We start from the raw sequence: 15,666 nt of genomic DNA on the forward strand, positions 1-15,666 counted from the left end.
GGGTTGGATTCAGACTCTTGTGAAAGAGAGGAGCTAGGAATTGGATAAAGGATGTCGGAGAGAGAGAGAGAGCCGGAGGAGGAGGAGAGAGAGAGGAGAGAGATATATGTTGGTCAAGGGTGATGTCTGCATTGGATTGGAGTGAGTGAGTGGATGGTGGACTCATTTACCCAGATGGGGAATGCGGGAGGGGTAGGCTTAGCGGAGAGAGCAAAAGTTATGTTTTGGTTTGGAATAAGCATGCTTATTATGTTAATGGTCAGAAAAGAATGAATAAAAAAATAATAATTAGCTCGCCTTTCCTGCCCCTGGAATCCTTGGCTTAAGTTGCTCTCCCAGGTTCCTTTGCTGCAGGTCAGGTGCCCTGGGGGATATGCCTTGGAGTGGCTGTCGTGGTTCCAAGTTGATGCAGCCTCTTGCCTCATCCTTCTCCTGAGATTGCTGACCTATTCTGCCTCCAGATCAGCCTGTTCTTTTTTTTTCCATTTATTTATTTTAAGAGACAGGGTCTCACTCTGTCAGCCAGGCTGGAGTGCAGTGGTGTAATCACAGCTCAGTGCAGCCTTGAGCTCCTGGGCTTAATCAGTCCTCCCATCTCAGCCTCCTGAGTAGCTGGGACTACATGGCTGGCTAATTTTAATTTTCTTTTTAATTATACTTTAAGTTTTAGGGTACATGTGCACAATGTGCAGGTTAGTTACATATGTATACATGTGCCATGTTGGTGTCCTGCACCCATTAACTCGTCATTTAACATTAGGTATATCTCCTAATGCTATCCCTCCCCCCTCCCCCCACCCCACAACAGGCCCTGGTGTGTGATGTTCCCCTTCCTGTGTCCATGTGTTCTCATTGTTCAATTCCCACCTACGAGTGAGAACATGTGGTGTTTGGTTTTTTGTCCTTGCGATAGTTTGCTGAGAATGATGGTTTCCAGCTTCATCCATGTCCCTACAAAGGACATGAACTCATCATTTTTTATGGCTGCATAGTATTCCATGGTGTATATGTGCCACATTTTCTTAATCCAGTCTATCGTTGTTGGACATTTGGCTTGGTTCCAAGTCTTTGCTATTGTGAATAATGCCGCAATAAACATACGTGTGCATATGTCTTTATAGCAGCATGATTTATAATCCTTTGGGTATATACCCAGTAATGGGATTGCTGGGTCAAATGGTATTTCTAGTTCTAGATCCCTGAGGAATCGCCACACTGACTTCCACAATGGCTGAACTAGTTTACAGTCCCACTAACAGTGTAAAAGTGTTCCTATTTCTCCACATCCTCTCCAGCACCTGTTGTTTCCTGACTTTTTAATGATCACCATTCTAACTGGTGTGAGATGGTATCTCACTGTGGTTTTGATTTGCATTTCTCTGATGGCCAGTTATGATGAGCATTTTTTCATGTATCTTTTGGCTGCATAAATGTCTTCTTTCAAGAAGTGTCTGTTCATGTCCTTCGCCCACTTTTTGATGGTGTTGTTTGTTTTTTTCTTGTAAATTTGTTTGAGTTCATTGTAGATTCTGGATATTAGCCCTTTGTCAGATGAGTAGATTGCAGAAATTTTCTCCCATTCTGTAGGTTGCCTGTTCACTCTGATGGTAGTTTCTTTTGCTGTGCAGAAGCTCTTTAGTTTAATTAGATCCCATTTGTCAATTTTGGCTTTTGTTGCCATTGCTTTTGGTGTTTTAGACATGAAGTCCTTGCCCTTGCCCATGTCCTGAATGGTATTGCCTAGGTTTTCTTCTAGTGTTTTTATGGTTTTAGGTCTAACATTTAAGTCTTTAATCCATCTTGAATTAATTTTTGTATAAGGTGTAAGGAAGGGATCCAGTTTCAGCTTCCTACATATGGCTAGCCAGTTTTCCCAGCACCATTTATTAAATAGGGAATCCTTTCCCCATTGATTGTTTTTGTCAGGTTTGTCAAAGATCAGATGGTTGTAGATATGCGGCAATATTTCTGACGGCTCTGTTCTGTTCCATTGGTCTATATCTCTGTTTTGGTACCAGTACCATGTTGTTTTGGTTACTGTAGCCTTGTAGTATAGTTTGAAGTCAGGTAGCATGATGCCTCCAGCTTTGTTCTTTTGGCTTAGGATTGACTTGGCGATGCGGGCTCTTTTTTGGTTCCATATGAACTTTAAAGTAGTTTTTTCCAATTCTGTGAAGAAAGTCATTGGTAGCTTGATGGGGATGGCATTGAATCTATAAATTACCTTGGGCAGTATGGCCATTTTCACAATATTGATTCTTCCTATCCATGATCATGGAATGTTCTTCCATTTGTTTGTATCCTTTTTTATTTCATTGAGCAGTGGTTTGTAGTTCTCCTTGAAAGAGGTCCTTCACATCCCTTGTAAGTTGGATTCCTAGGTATTTTATTCTCTTTGAAGCAATTGTGAATGGGAGTTCACTCATGATTTGGCTCTCTGTTTGTCTGTTATTGGTGTATAAGAATGCTTGTGATTTTTGCACATTGATTTTGTATCCTGAGACTTTGCTGAAGTTGCTAATCAGCTTAAGGAGATTTTGGGCTGAGACAATGGGGTTTTCTAGATATACAATCATGTCATCTGCAAACAGGGACAATTTGACTTCCTCTTTTCCTAATTGAATACCCTTTATTTCCTTCTCCTGCCTGATTGCCCTGGCCAGAACTTCCAACACTACGTTGAATAGGAGTGGTGAGAGAGGGCATCCCTGTCTTGTGCCAGTTTTCAAAGGGAATGCTTCCAGTTTTTACCCATTCAGTATGATATTGGCTGTGGGTTTGTCATAGACAGCTGTTATTATTTTGAGATACATCCCATCAGTACCTAATTTATTGAGAGTTTTTAGCATGAAGGTTGTTGAATTTTGTCAAAGGCCTTTTCTGCATCTATTGAGATAATCATATGGTTTTTGTCATTGGTTCTGTTTATATGCTGGATTACATTTATTGATTTGTGTATGTTGAACCAGCCTTGCATCCCAGGGATGAAGCCCACTTGATCATGGTGGATAAGCTTTTTGATGTGCTGCTGGATTCGGTTTGCCAGTATTTTATTGAGGATTTTTGCCTTGATGTTCATCAGGGATATTGGCCTAAAATTCTCTTTTTTTGTTGTGTCTCTGCCCGACTTTGGTATCGGGATGATGCTGGCCTCATAAAATGAGTTAGGGAGGATTCCCTCTTTTTCTATTGATTGGAATAGTTTCAGAAGGAATGGTACCAACTCCTCCTTGTACCTCTGGTAGAATTCGGCTGTGAATCCATCTGGTCCTGGACTTTTTTTGGTTGGTAAACTATTAATTATTGCCTTAGTTTCAGAGCCTGTTTTTGGTCTATTCAGAGATTCAACTTCTTCCTGATTTAATCTTGGGAGGGTGTGTGTGTCGAGGAATTTATCCATTTCTTCTAGATTTTCTAGTTTATTTGCGTAGAGGTGTTTATAGTATTCTCTGATGGTAGTTTGTATTTCTGTGGGATCAGTGGTGATATCTCCTTTATCATTTTTTATTGCATCTATTTGATTCTTCTCTCTTTTCTTCTTTATTAGTCTTGCTAGCAGTCTATCAATTTTGTTGATCTTTTCAAAAAATCAGCTCCTGGATTCATTGATTTTTTGAAGGGTTTTTTGTGTCTCTATTTCCTTCAGTTCTGCTCTGATCTTAGTTATTTCTTGCCTTCTTCTAGCTTTTGAATGTGTTTGCTCTTGCTTCTCTAGTTCTTTTAATTGTGATGTTAGGGTGTCAATTTTAGATCTTTCCTGCTTTCTCTTGTGGGCATTTAGTGCTATAAATTTCCCTCTACATACTGCTTTGAATGTGTCCCAGAGATTCTGGTATGTTGTGTCTTTGTTCTCGTTGGTTTCAAAGAACATCTTTATTTCTGCCTTCATTTCGTTATGTACCCAGTAGTCATTCAGGAGCAGGTTGTTCAGTTTCTATGTAGTTGAGCAGTTTTGAGTGAGTTTCTTGATGCTGAGTTCTAGTTTGATTGCACTGTGGTCTGGGAGACAGTTTGTTATAATTTCTGTTGTTTTACATTTGCTGAGGAGTGCTTTACTTCCAACTATGTGGTCAGTTTTGGAATAGGTGTGGTGTGGTGCTGAAAAGAATGTATATTCTGTTCATTTGGGGTGGAGAGTTCTGTAGATGTCTATTAGGTCCACTTGGTGCAGAGCTGAGTTCAATTCCTGGGTATCCTTGTTAACTTTCTGTCTCGTTGATCTGTCTAATGTTGATGGTGGGCTGTTAAAGTCTCCCATTATTATTGTGTGGGAATCTAAGTCTCTTTGTAAGTCTCTAAGGACTTGCTTTATGAATCTGGGTGCTCCTGTATTGGGTGCATATATATTTAGGATAGTTAGCTCTTCTTGTTGAATTGATCCCTTTACCACTATGTAATGGCCTTCTTTGTCTTTTTTGATCTTTGTTGGTTTAAAGTCTTTTATCAGAGACTAGGATTGCAATCCCTGCCTTTTTTTGTTTTCCATTTGCTTGGTAGATCTTCCTCCATCCCTTTATTTTGAGCCTATGTGTGTCTCTGCACGTGAGATGGGTTTCCTGAATACAGCACACTGATGGGTCTTGACTCTTTATCCAATTTGCCAGTCTGTGTCTTTTAATTGGAGCATTTAGCCCAATTACATTTAAGGTTAATATTGTTATATGTGAATTTGATCCTGTCATTATGATGTTAGCTGGTTATTTTGCTCGTTAGTTGATGCAGTTTTTTCTTAGCCTCGATGGTCTTTACAATTTGGCATGTTTTTGCGGTGGCTGGTACCAGTTGTTCCTTTCCATGTTTAGTGCTTCCTTCAGGAGCTCTTTTAGGGCAGACCTGGTGGTGACAAAATCTCTCAGCATTTGCTTGCATGTAAAGTATTTCATTTCTCCTTCACTTATGAAGCTTAGTTTGGCTGGATATGAAATTCTGGGTTGAAAATTCTTTTCTTTAAGAATGTTGAATATCAGCCCCCACTCTCTTCTGGCTTGTAGAGTTTCTGCCGACAGATCAGCTGTTAGTCTGATGGGCTTCCCTTTGTGGGTGACCCGACGTTTCTCTCTGGCTGCCATTAACATTTTTTCCTTCATTTCAACTTTGGTGAATCTGATAATTATGTGTCTTGGAGTTGCTCTTCTCGAGGAGTATCTTTGTGGCGTTCTCTGTATTTCCTGAATTTGAATGTTGGCCTGCCTTGCTAGGTTGGGGAAGTTCTCCTGGATAATGTCCTGCAGAGTGTTTTCCAACTTGGTTCCATTCTCCCCGTCACTTTCAGGTACACCAATCAAATGTAGATTTGGTCTTTTCACATAGTCTCATATTTCTTGGAGTCTTTGTTCGTTTCTTTTTATTCTTTTTTCTCTAAACTTCCCTTCTCGCTTCATTTCATTCATTTGATCTTACATCACTGATACCCTTTCTTCCAGTTGATCGAATCGGCTACTGAGGCTTGTGCATTCATTACGTAGTTCTCGTGCCTTGGTTTTCAGCTCCATCAGGTCCTTTAAGGACTTCTCTGCATTGGTTATTCTGGTTATCCATTCGTCTAATTTTTTTTTTCAAGGTTTTTAACTTCTTTGCCATGGGTTCAGACTTCCTCCTTTAGCTCGAAGTAGTTTGATCGTCTGAAGCCTTCCTCTCTCAACTCATCAAAGTCATTCTCCGTCCATCTTTGTTCTGTTGCTGGTGAGGAGCTGCGTTCCTTTGGAAGAGGAGAGGTGCTCTGATTTTTAGAGTTTCCAGTTTTTCTGCTCTGTTTTTTCCCCATCTTTGTGGTTTTATCTACCTTTGGTCTTTGATGATGGTGACGTACAGATGCGGTTTTGGTGTGGATGTCCTTTCTGTTTGTTAGTTTTCCTTCTAACAGTCAGGACCCTCAGATGCAGGTCTGTTGGAGTTTGCCGGAGGTCCACTCCAGACCCTGTTTGCCTGGGTATCAGCAGCGGAGGCTGCAGAACAGCAGATATTGGTGAACAGCAAATGTTGCTGCCTGATCGTTCCTCTGGAAGTTTTGTCTCAGAGGAGTACCCGGCTGTGTGAGGTGTCAGTCTGCCCCTGCTAGGGGGTACCTCCCAGTTAGGCTACTCGGGGGTCAGGGACCCACTTGAGGAGGCAGTCTGTCTGTTCTCAGATCTCCAGCTGCATGCTGGGAGAACCACTACTCTCTTCAAAGCTGTCAGACAGGGACATTTAAGTCTGCAGAGGATTCTGCTGCCTTTTGCTTGGCTGTGCCCTTCCTCCAGAGGTGGAGTCTCCAGAGCTAGGCAGACCTCCTTGAGCTGCGGTGGGCTCTACCCAGTTTGAGCTTCCCAGCTGCTTTGTTTACCTATTCAAGCCTTGGCAATGGCCGGCGCCCCTCCCCAGCCTTGCTGCCACCTTGCAGTTTGACCTCAGACTGCTGTGCTAACAATGAGCGAGGCTCTGTGGGCGTAGGACCCTCCGAGTCAGGTGCGGGATATAATCTCCTGGTGTGCCGTTTGCTAAGACCGTTGGAAAAGTGCAATATTGGAGTGGGAGTGACCTGATTTTCCAGGTGCCATCTGTCACCCCTTTCTTTGACTAGGAAAGGGAATTCCCTGACCCCTTGCGCTTCCCGGGTGAGGTGATGCCTCGCCCTGCTTTGGCTCATGCTCAGTGCACTGCACCCACTGTCCTGCACCCACTTTCTGACACTCCCCAGTGAGATGAACCCGGTACCTCAGTTGGAAATGCAGAAATCACCCGTCTTCTGTGTCGCTCATGCTGGGAGCTGTAGACTGGAACTGTTCCTATTCAGCCATCTTGGCTCCACCCCCTAATTTTTTTTTTATAGAGACAAGGTCTTGCTATGTTGTCCAGGCTGGTCTCAAACTCCTGGGCTCAAGTGATCCTCCCATCATGGCCTCCCAAAGTGCTGGGATTATAGGTATGAGCCACTGCACCTGGCCCCACTTGTTTTTGATTTTCCTGATGGAGGCTTGTGGCTGGGGTGTGTCTCCCTCACTTTCCCAATAATGCTCCACACCCTGATAGCTCTCCAGCTTGGCTGTGGGCTGCCAGATGCTGTGCTAAGTGATTGGGATGGGTGGATGGATGGATGGATGGATGGATGGCTGGATGGATGGATGGCTGAATGGCTGGATGGATAGAAGGATGGATGGAAGGAAGGAAGGTAGGTAGGTAGGTGGGAGGTGGGGATGGATGGATGGATGGAAGAACAGATGGATGGATGGATGGATGGTTGGCTGGAGGGAAGGAAGGAAGGAAGGAAGGAAGGAAGGAAGGAAGGAAGGATCAAGGGCAGGGGGGAGGGTGGGAGGCAGGGATGGATGGTTGGTTGGATGGATGAGTGGATGATAACCAGTGTGCCCTGTGCTGCCCAGTGCATACTGCTTCCTGATTTGTGTCTCAAAAACCCTGTGTAGGGGCTGTCTTAGTGGACTGCTGTCTCTAACTTGGATGGAGGTGGAGCCAAAGCTTTTAAAATCCTTCCAGCCTGAGCACCACCCCCCGGTCTTAAGGACTGAAAGTGGTGTGGTTATATGCTCAGTTTCAGGGAGAACAAAGGCAGGTACCAACAATTATTAAGCACCTGCTTTGCACCCTGAAGGGACCTTCACCTATTTAATTTTTCCCATTTCACAGATGGGAAGCCCGAGAGGCCGTCCCTGGGTTAGTGACACCTGCCACCACATAGAGAAGCCCCTGGTTGGAAGAGGATGCCCTCCGTTGGGATCCCAAAGAGGAATGACTAAGGGTGTGTGTATGGGCATGTGCCATGCCTGAATGTACCTACTTGTGTGCACATGTTCATGTATATGTGTAAAGGGGCAGGAGATGGCAGGTGGAGGGGGTGCCCCCACTCCTGGATGGGGAGCAGGCATGAGAGTTGACCCTGAGCTCCCAACAAATTAGCCGAAAAAAAAGGGAGGGCAATAGTGGATCCTAGATGGATTAAGGGTATGCTACACATCCAGTTGTCTACACATCTCTGCCCTCTTTATTTGCACTGTGACAGGTGAAATGGGTCTGAAGGTTGCTGAGGGAAGCGGCTACTCAGAGCTGCAGGATGACTTATCCAGGGTCACACAACTGAGCTGGGACATGAAGGGGACAGAAAGCCTAAAGGGAGGGGCCCTTCTCTGGGTCGGTCTCTGATGGGCACTGAGCACACCTCACCTCGCTAACTCTTCCCAACCTCCTGGGAAGGAGGTCTGACCATAGTCACTTTACAGATGAGGAAAACGAGGCTCAGAGAGGTGGGGTGAGTTGCCCAAGGTCACATAAGCCATCGATGGCAGGGCTGGAATTTGAGACCTTTTGGGGTTAGCAGATGGGCTCCTATGCCTCACAAGCAAGCCATAGGTTTGGCCACTCTTCCCCCGTGCCCTGCTTCTCCTCCTGTGCCCTGATCCCAGGTCTAGTACCTCTCCCAGCAGTCACCTCGTGGTGGACATCACAGTGAGAGCGATTTGCTTATTCAGGGTGCCTGCCCTGTACCAGCGAGAGATTACTCCCTCAGCTATTGCTGGGATGGTGTCTTTGGGTGGGGACTGGTGCCACCAGCCCCCACTGGGGGGTCTAGTGGGTGCTGGGGGGCTCTCATCCATTCAGGGGAGCCTGGGTAGACCTCCAGAATGGAATGACTCCACGTTCTGGGCTGCCATCATCACCAGTTGGCTCTGGCCCCACAAGAGGCCCTAGTTGTCCATCTTCCTCCACCTCAGGGCGCGGGATGCCTCTAGGATGGCCTGCAGGAGTTGAGGGGCCAAGAAGGTGAGGGAGCACTCACAGAGCTCATTCCTCTCGGAAGAGGTGCTGGGAGGTGCGGCGTCTATTCTGGGGCTGGCCAGCTCCAGCTATGCTTCTGGCTTCCGGTCTAAGGACTGCCCTGGAGATTGGGGACCTGGTGTTGGGCAGAGCTGGCTGAGAATGGTGACTTCTCTGCTCTCAGGAACTGCATCTGAGACCAGGGGCTGCCCCCTGCTGCACCCTGAGGCAGTGACCACCTCACCCGATGAAGGGCCAGGGGCCAGGGCGGGGCCTGGGAGTTGGTTTCCCTTTAGGCTTCTCAGGAAAATGTCCTTGGGAAACCAGGGCATCCAGTGTAAGACAGGATCACTGAAGCAAGGCAGGACCTCCTCACTGTCCAGGCGTGTGCTGCCGTGGCACTGGGGGCCCTAGAGGACTGGGGAGCCACTGGGGAGGCTGTTGGGGGCTGTTGAGACCTCAGATGGGCTCAGAGCCATGGGCAGAGATCTCTGGTCAGCAGTGCCCTCTGCCAGGGCCCTCTCGGACCCCACCCCTTCTGAGGGACCTTGCTGTGGTCCCCCGGAACCTGGGCCTGGCTGGACCCCCTCGAGGCAGCTGCAGGGCTTCACCAGCCTTTTCTCTGAGCTGTGCCTGCTGTGGGTCCTAGCGAGTTTCTCTGTGCCCGGCTCAAGCATCCGTGTGCCCGCGGTTCTGAGAACGGCTTCACATGAGACCCTCGCCAGGAAGATCTCGCACACCATCTACTTGACGTCCTCTTTGCTGATGGCCTGGACCAGTGAGAACTCAGACTCCAAGGTGGCTGTGTAGCCCAGCCTGCCCAGGATGGTGTCCAGTTTGCGTCTGGAAAGCACAGATTGCATCCAGTAGGTAAAGCTCCCAGTGTACATCTAGAACAGACAGGGAGCTTGTTAGGAGTGGGACAGGCCTCAGCAGAGTGGCTGAGAGGGTCCAGGCCAGGCAGGACTAAGGGCTGGTGCCGAGGGACACCAGGGGCTCCTGAGAAGCATGTGGATGAGGGCATTTGGCCAAAGGAAAGCCTGGCCCATGATCAGGAGTACACTGAGGCTCAAAGACAAAGCATCTGTCCAAAGACACACAGAAAGTGGCTGGGTGTGGTGGCTCACGCCTGTAATCCCAGTACTTTGGGAGGCCAAGGAGGGCGGATCACCTGAGGTCAGGAGTTTGAGACCAGCCTGGCCAACATGGTGAAACCCCTCTCTACTAAAAATACAAAAAAATTAGCCAGGCATGGTGGCAGGCGCCTGTAATCTCAGCTACTTGGGAGGCTGAGGCAGGAGAATTGCTTGAACCCAGGAGGTGGAGGTCGCAGTGAGCACAGATTGCACCACTGCTCTCCAGCCTGGGCCACAGAGTGAGACTCCATCCCAAAAAAAAAAAAAAATCAAAAAAATTCGAAGAGAGTGACTGAGCTGGGGTAAGGCTCTAGGTATCCCAGCTCCCAGCCTAGCAGTCAGGGCCTGGAGCAGGAAGAAATTAAAACTCTCTGGTAGGGGCCAAGTGTGATTGCTCACATCTGTAAACCCAGCACTTTGGGAGGGCAAGGCAGGCAGATCACTTCAGGTCAGGAGTTTGAGACCAGCCTGGCCCACATGGTGAAACCCCATCTCTACTAAAAATAAAAAATTAGCCAGGTGTGGTGGTGGACACCTGTAATCCCAGCTACTCGGGGGGCTGAGGCAGGAGAATCGCTTGATCCTGAGAGGCAGAAGTTGCAGTGAGCCAAGATCATGCCACTGTACTCCAGCCTGGGCGACAGAGCAAGACTCTGTCTCAAAAACAAAAAACGAAAAACAAAAAAACAAAACCTCTCGGTAGATCTCCAAAGCCCAACTCCTCCCCTTGTTTGTTATGAGCTCCTTGGTTCATCTTTCCTTGGAGAGGCAGTACAGTCCAGTGCAGGAGTCCCCAACTCCCGGGCCTTGGACCAGTACTGGTCTATGGTCTGTTAGGAACCTGGCTGCACAGCAGGAGGTGAGTGGCGGGCAAGCAAGCATTACTACTTGAGCTCTGCCTCCTGTCACCATCAGCAGTGGCATTAGATTCTCATAGGAGTGGAACCCTATTGTGAACTGTGCATGAGAGGGATCTAGGTTGCATGCTCCTTATGAAAATCTAATGCCTGATAGTCTGAGGTGGAAGAGTTTCATCCCGAAACCAACCCCTGCCCCCATCCCTCCACCCTGTCTGTGGAAAAGTTGTCTTCTACGAAACTGGACCCTGGTGCCAAAAAGGTTGGGGACCGCTGGTCTCATGGTTAGAAGCAGTTGTACCACTTGCTAGCTGTTGACCATAGATAAGTTGCATCTGTCTCTTTAGCCCTCAATTTCTTAAACTGAAATGGGACTGAAGTCAATGGGTATGATGAGCATGCTGTTTCTCCCAAAGGCAGAGCCTCAACCCCTGGCTGAACCCCCCTTGCTTAGACGTGTGGCAGTGCCTACCTTTAGGGACCTGATTTCCTTCCTCCAGGGAAACAGAAGCAGGTTGACAGAGATCAGCTCCAGGAACTCTAGTGCATGCACCAGCTCACGGCTGACTTTTGGGACAGGGCTGGGATCCCCAGAACAGCAGCCACCCAGAGCAAGGGCCACTTCCTCTGGCAGACAGAGCCATGGAGGGGCCCTCCTGCCCAGGAGCCACCTGGCGCTGTGGGTGAGGGGGGTGAGGGCTGCTTGCCTGCAGACATCGAGCTGGCCCTCCCCTGCCCTCTTCTGGTAGTAGCTGATGATGTTGCCCAGGAGGGTCTCACCCAGAGCAGCTTCCCCTGGGCCTGGGGATTGGGACCTGCTCATGGTGGCTCCAGCGGGGCTGGATATGGAGGAGAGAGTCCTGTCCCAGGCCAGGCTCAGGCTGGGCACTTGGAGGAATGGATGGGTCCTGCCTCTCCTGCTCCAAAGCCCAATCCGGAAGCAAAGAAGTTATGCTAGCAAGAGATAAAGCTATGTGCAGCCAGGCCCTGCCACTGCTTGTCACTCTGAAAGGCTGAGATGGGAAGGTGACCAGGCCCCTCCCAGTGGAGCAGGGCCTAGGTCAGGATTCGTCCTTTCTTTGTCCCCCTGCCCCACAAAAAATGAAGACCAGGCACATCAGCATCTGCATCTTTCCACACTACCATCCCATCCAGATATTCCCAGTAATGCCTCATGCCTGAGTGCTCCTGGCTGCAGAGGCATACTCTGCTAGTGTGCGGGACAGGCTGGAAGCGCCAGGAAGGTGGCCACCCTCAACCAACCAAGGGCCAGCAGGGTGAGAGTTACTGGATAGAAACCCCAGCTTCCTGCCCCTGGGTGGCCAATTCTTAGGTATGTTTTTGTAAACTGAAAAGTGTCAGAGGCAGATCTCAATCAATTTAGAGGTTTATTTTATTTTATTTTATTGAAACAGAGTCTCTCGCTTTGTTGCCCAGCTGGAGTGCAGTGATGTGATCTTGGCCCACTGCAACCTCCATCTTCTGAGTTCAAGCAATTCTCCTGCCTCAGCCTCCCAAGTAGTTGGGACTACATGCATGTGCCACTATGGCTGGCTAATTTTGTATTTTTATTTTATTTTATTTTTTACTTTTTTGGTAGAGATGGGATTTCACCACATTGGCCAGGCTGATCTCAAACTCCTGACCTGAGGTGATCTGCCCACCTTGTCCTCCCAAAGTGCTGGGATTACAGGCATGAGCCACCGCGTCTGGCTGACGACCTGGTTCTTGATCGTCATTTGCTTTCTATGAGACTCTGCTGGGCTCCTGCCTCTCCAGTCACCAGGAAGGACAGCCACCTGGGTGCTTGGTCTTGGAGCTGCCTCTGACCTGGGCTCACCACAGCTGGGATCTCTGCTTCCTGCTCCCAACTCCCCTGCCCCCTATAATGTTCTCTGAATTCAGTGACCAGGGCAGTTCATATCCCTTTGATTGAGAAACTGCATCCCAGTTGGAGTTCTACTCGAAAATAGATCCCCCTAGAGTAGCACTGTGATAGTTCAGCAGCACAACCCCTTTCTGTATGTAGCCCCCTCCAGCATGATCCTATAAAACTTCCCTCCAACCCCTGCCTCTGTGCAGACGGCCCTGTCTCTGCTGTGCTGCCCGTTGCAATCTTGCAATGTATTTTCTTTCTTTCCTACCTTCTCTAATAAATCTGCCTTTCTGTATCCACAACTGTCTTGGTAAATTCCTTTACCACCCACACCACTGGCTGCAGACAGTCACTACCCACAACACTGCGGGTGCTACTCATTCACACACATGAGCTCATCTGATCCTGAATATGAGAAATGTTAGGTCCAGGGTCACACCTGGCCACCCCTTGGCTTCCCTGTCTACCTCCCTCTGAAATGAAGACACAGGTAAGGCCCAGGGCAGGTTCATGTGGGAGAATGCTAAGAGTTGGCATGATCACAGCCTGGGGTCAAAGAGGGTTGGAGAGGCCTTTGCCCATCACTTGTCCGAATCTGCCTTCCTCTCATCTTATGAACCAAGAGATTGAGGCAGGGAGAGCAAGAGCTGGGATTGGAACCCAAGTGTATTCGTTTCCTATTGATGCTGCAGTGAATTTCTAGAGTTTAGTGGTTTAAAAGAAGAAGCATTTATTAACTTATACTTTTTTTTGTTTTTTTTTTGAGATGGAGTTTCGCTCTTCTTGCCCAGGCTGAAGTACAACAGCGCGGTCTCGGCTCACTGCTACCTCCACCTCCTGGGTTCAAGTGATTCTTCTGTCTCAGCCTCCCAAGTAGCTGGGATTATAGGTGCCTGCCACCACGCCCAGCTAGTTTTTGTATTTTTAGTGGAGATGGGGTTTCACCATGTTGCCCAGGCTGGTCTCGAACTCCTGACCTCAGGCAATCCGCCTGCCTCAGCCTCCCAAAGTGCTGGGATTACAGGTGTGAGCCACCTTGCCTGGCCTATTTTATACTTTTAAAGGTCAGACCGAGGTCCAAAATCAGTCTCCCTGGGCTTGTTCCTTTGGGGAGAATTCATTTCCTTGCTTTTTCCGGTTCCTAGAGGCCGCCTACATTCCTTGGCTCAGGGCCCCTTCCTCCATCTTAAAAGCCAGCAGTGTAGTTTTCTGTTTGTTTGCTTTTGTTTTTTGTTTTTTGAGATATGATCTCACTCTGTTGCCCAGGCTAGAGTGCAGTGGCACAATCATAGCTCACTGCAGCCTTGACCTCCTGGGCTCAAACAATCCTCCTGCCCCAGCCTCCCCAGTAGCTGGTTCTACAGGCACACCCCATAGCATCTGGCTAATTAAAACAATTTTTTTTTGTAGTGATAAGGTCTCACTATGTTGCCCAGGCTGGTTTCCAACTCCTGGGCTCAAGCTGTCCTCCCACCTCTGCCTCCCAAAGTGCTGGGGTTATAGGTGTGAGCCACTACACCTGGCCTCCCTGAGTTGTGTTGAAGAGTATAGTCACCAGGCCAAGATTCTCTCTTTTTCTCTCATTCTTTGACCCCAGGCAGTTTTGTTCCCTAGGGAGAGGCCTAGAATGGCCTTTGTTTTTTTCTTGCTAATAGCTAAAACTCCACAAATTGGTACATTCCAGGGCCCGCCTCCCCCTCACCCCCTGCCGCCCCACCACTATGATTCTTCTATTGCTTTTGGTTGCTTACTAACTACATTCATTCTGGACATCTTAATCCTCTGTTCCCCTCATGGGGAACCTGTCGTGCCTGTGAACTGCCAGCCACCCTCATCTTTCCCAGGGTGGCTGAGACAGTGAGGGTGAGAACGCTGGGCATGGTGCCTAAAATCACCCCTTCCCTGCCCTCTCATGCTGGAGTCAGCCTTGCTTCTCCCCATTGGCTCGCCGCAGCCTCCAGCAGTTGGATTTGGTGTTAATTGCATTGTTCACATTTTCTGGGTCCTTGGGGGAGTGACTGACTTCGTGAGAACCTGCTCTCTCTGCCCGTCAGTGTGACTGGCTTTGGGAACAGTGCAGGCAGGGAGGGGAGGTGGAGGCATGGGAGATCTGCAGGGGCTGCTTTGGCCTAGGTGGGCTGATGGGGCAAGGGGGTCCTGAGGCCTGGTTCAAGTTCACATGGTGAGCTGATGACAGAAGCAGAGAAGCCAGACCTCTGGGTCTCCATACTCAGCCTTCACTCACAGCAGCTCCCAGGTTCCTTGCAGAGCTTAGGAGCTCAGAGGCCACAGGGTCTCTGGCTGGCTGAGCCTGAGTCATGTGCCCACTCTGCAGAGGGTGAGGAGGAGGAGCTGGATGGGGATGCTGGCTGGGCAGAGGGTCTCAGGTCTGGAACTCAGCACTTAACTGTCATCAAGTCTGTGTGTGACTGGCAGGAAGCACCGTTTCTCTCATAATTGAGCTGGGAGTTCCTGCTGATTATCTACCCCATAAACCCTCCTGGGCTCTGTGCCGGGCCTGCCACCTGGACAGGAGTCAGCTTGGGCCACAATTCCAGGCCCCTAGTCTGGGAGGCATGACTCAGGCCCTTGGGGACAGCCCAGGAAGGGAAGGGCTGTAAGGAGGAGGAGAAGAGGCAGGAGCCCATGGTGAGATTGTTCTAGGGTGAAGTCAGTGCCTGGAGTGGAGTCTCAGGCCCAGTTGCATAGATTCATAGCTTGGCCTTTTGCCTGAATTTATATTCCTCTTCAGGAACAAAACTGTGTAACCATACACTGTGGGTGAGTGTATTCCTTGGGAGAGTCTTGTAAGTCCACAAGTCACAGACTGCCCTCAGTGTGGAGCTCAGCTGGCTCCCTGCAGCTGGCTGGGGCCCCTCCCAGTGGGCAGTGGAGCTGGGCCTCTCTGGTCCAAGTCTCCTCCCTGCTACGGCAACCATGGGAAAGAGCTGGCACAGATTCAAGATGGTGTCCAGTGAGCCTGGAGCCCTTAGGCCTGGCTGGAGGCTGTTGCTCTTTCCTCCTTTCTTTGCCATGGGCCCTGCTTAGCAAC

The sequence above is a fragment of the Symphalangus syndactylus genome, chromosome 11 (assembly GCF_028878055.3).
Source record: "Symphalangus syndactylus isolate Jambi chromosome 11, NHGRI_mSymSyn1-v2.1_pri, whole genome shotgun sequence".
Taxonomy (NCBI): Eukaryota; Metazoa; Chordata; class Mammalia; order Primates; family Hylobatidae; genus Symphalangus; species Symphalangus syndactylus.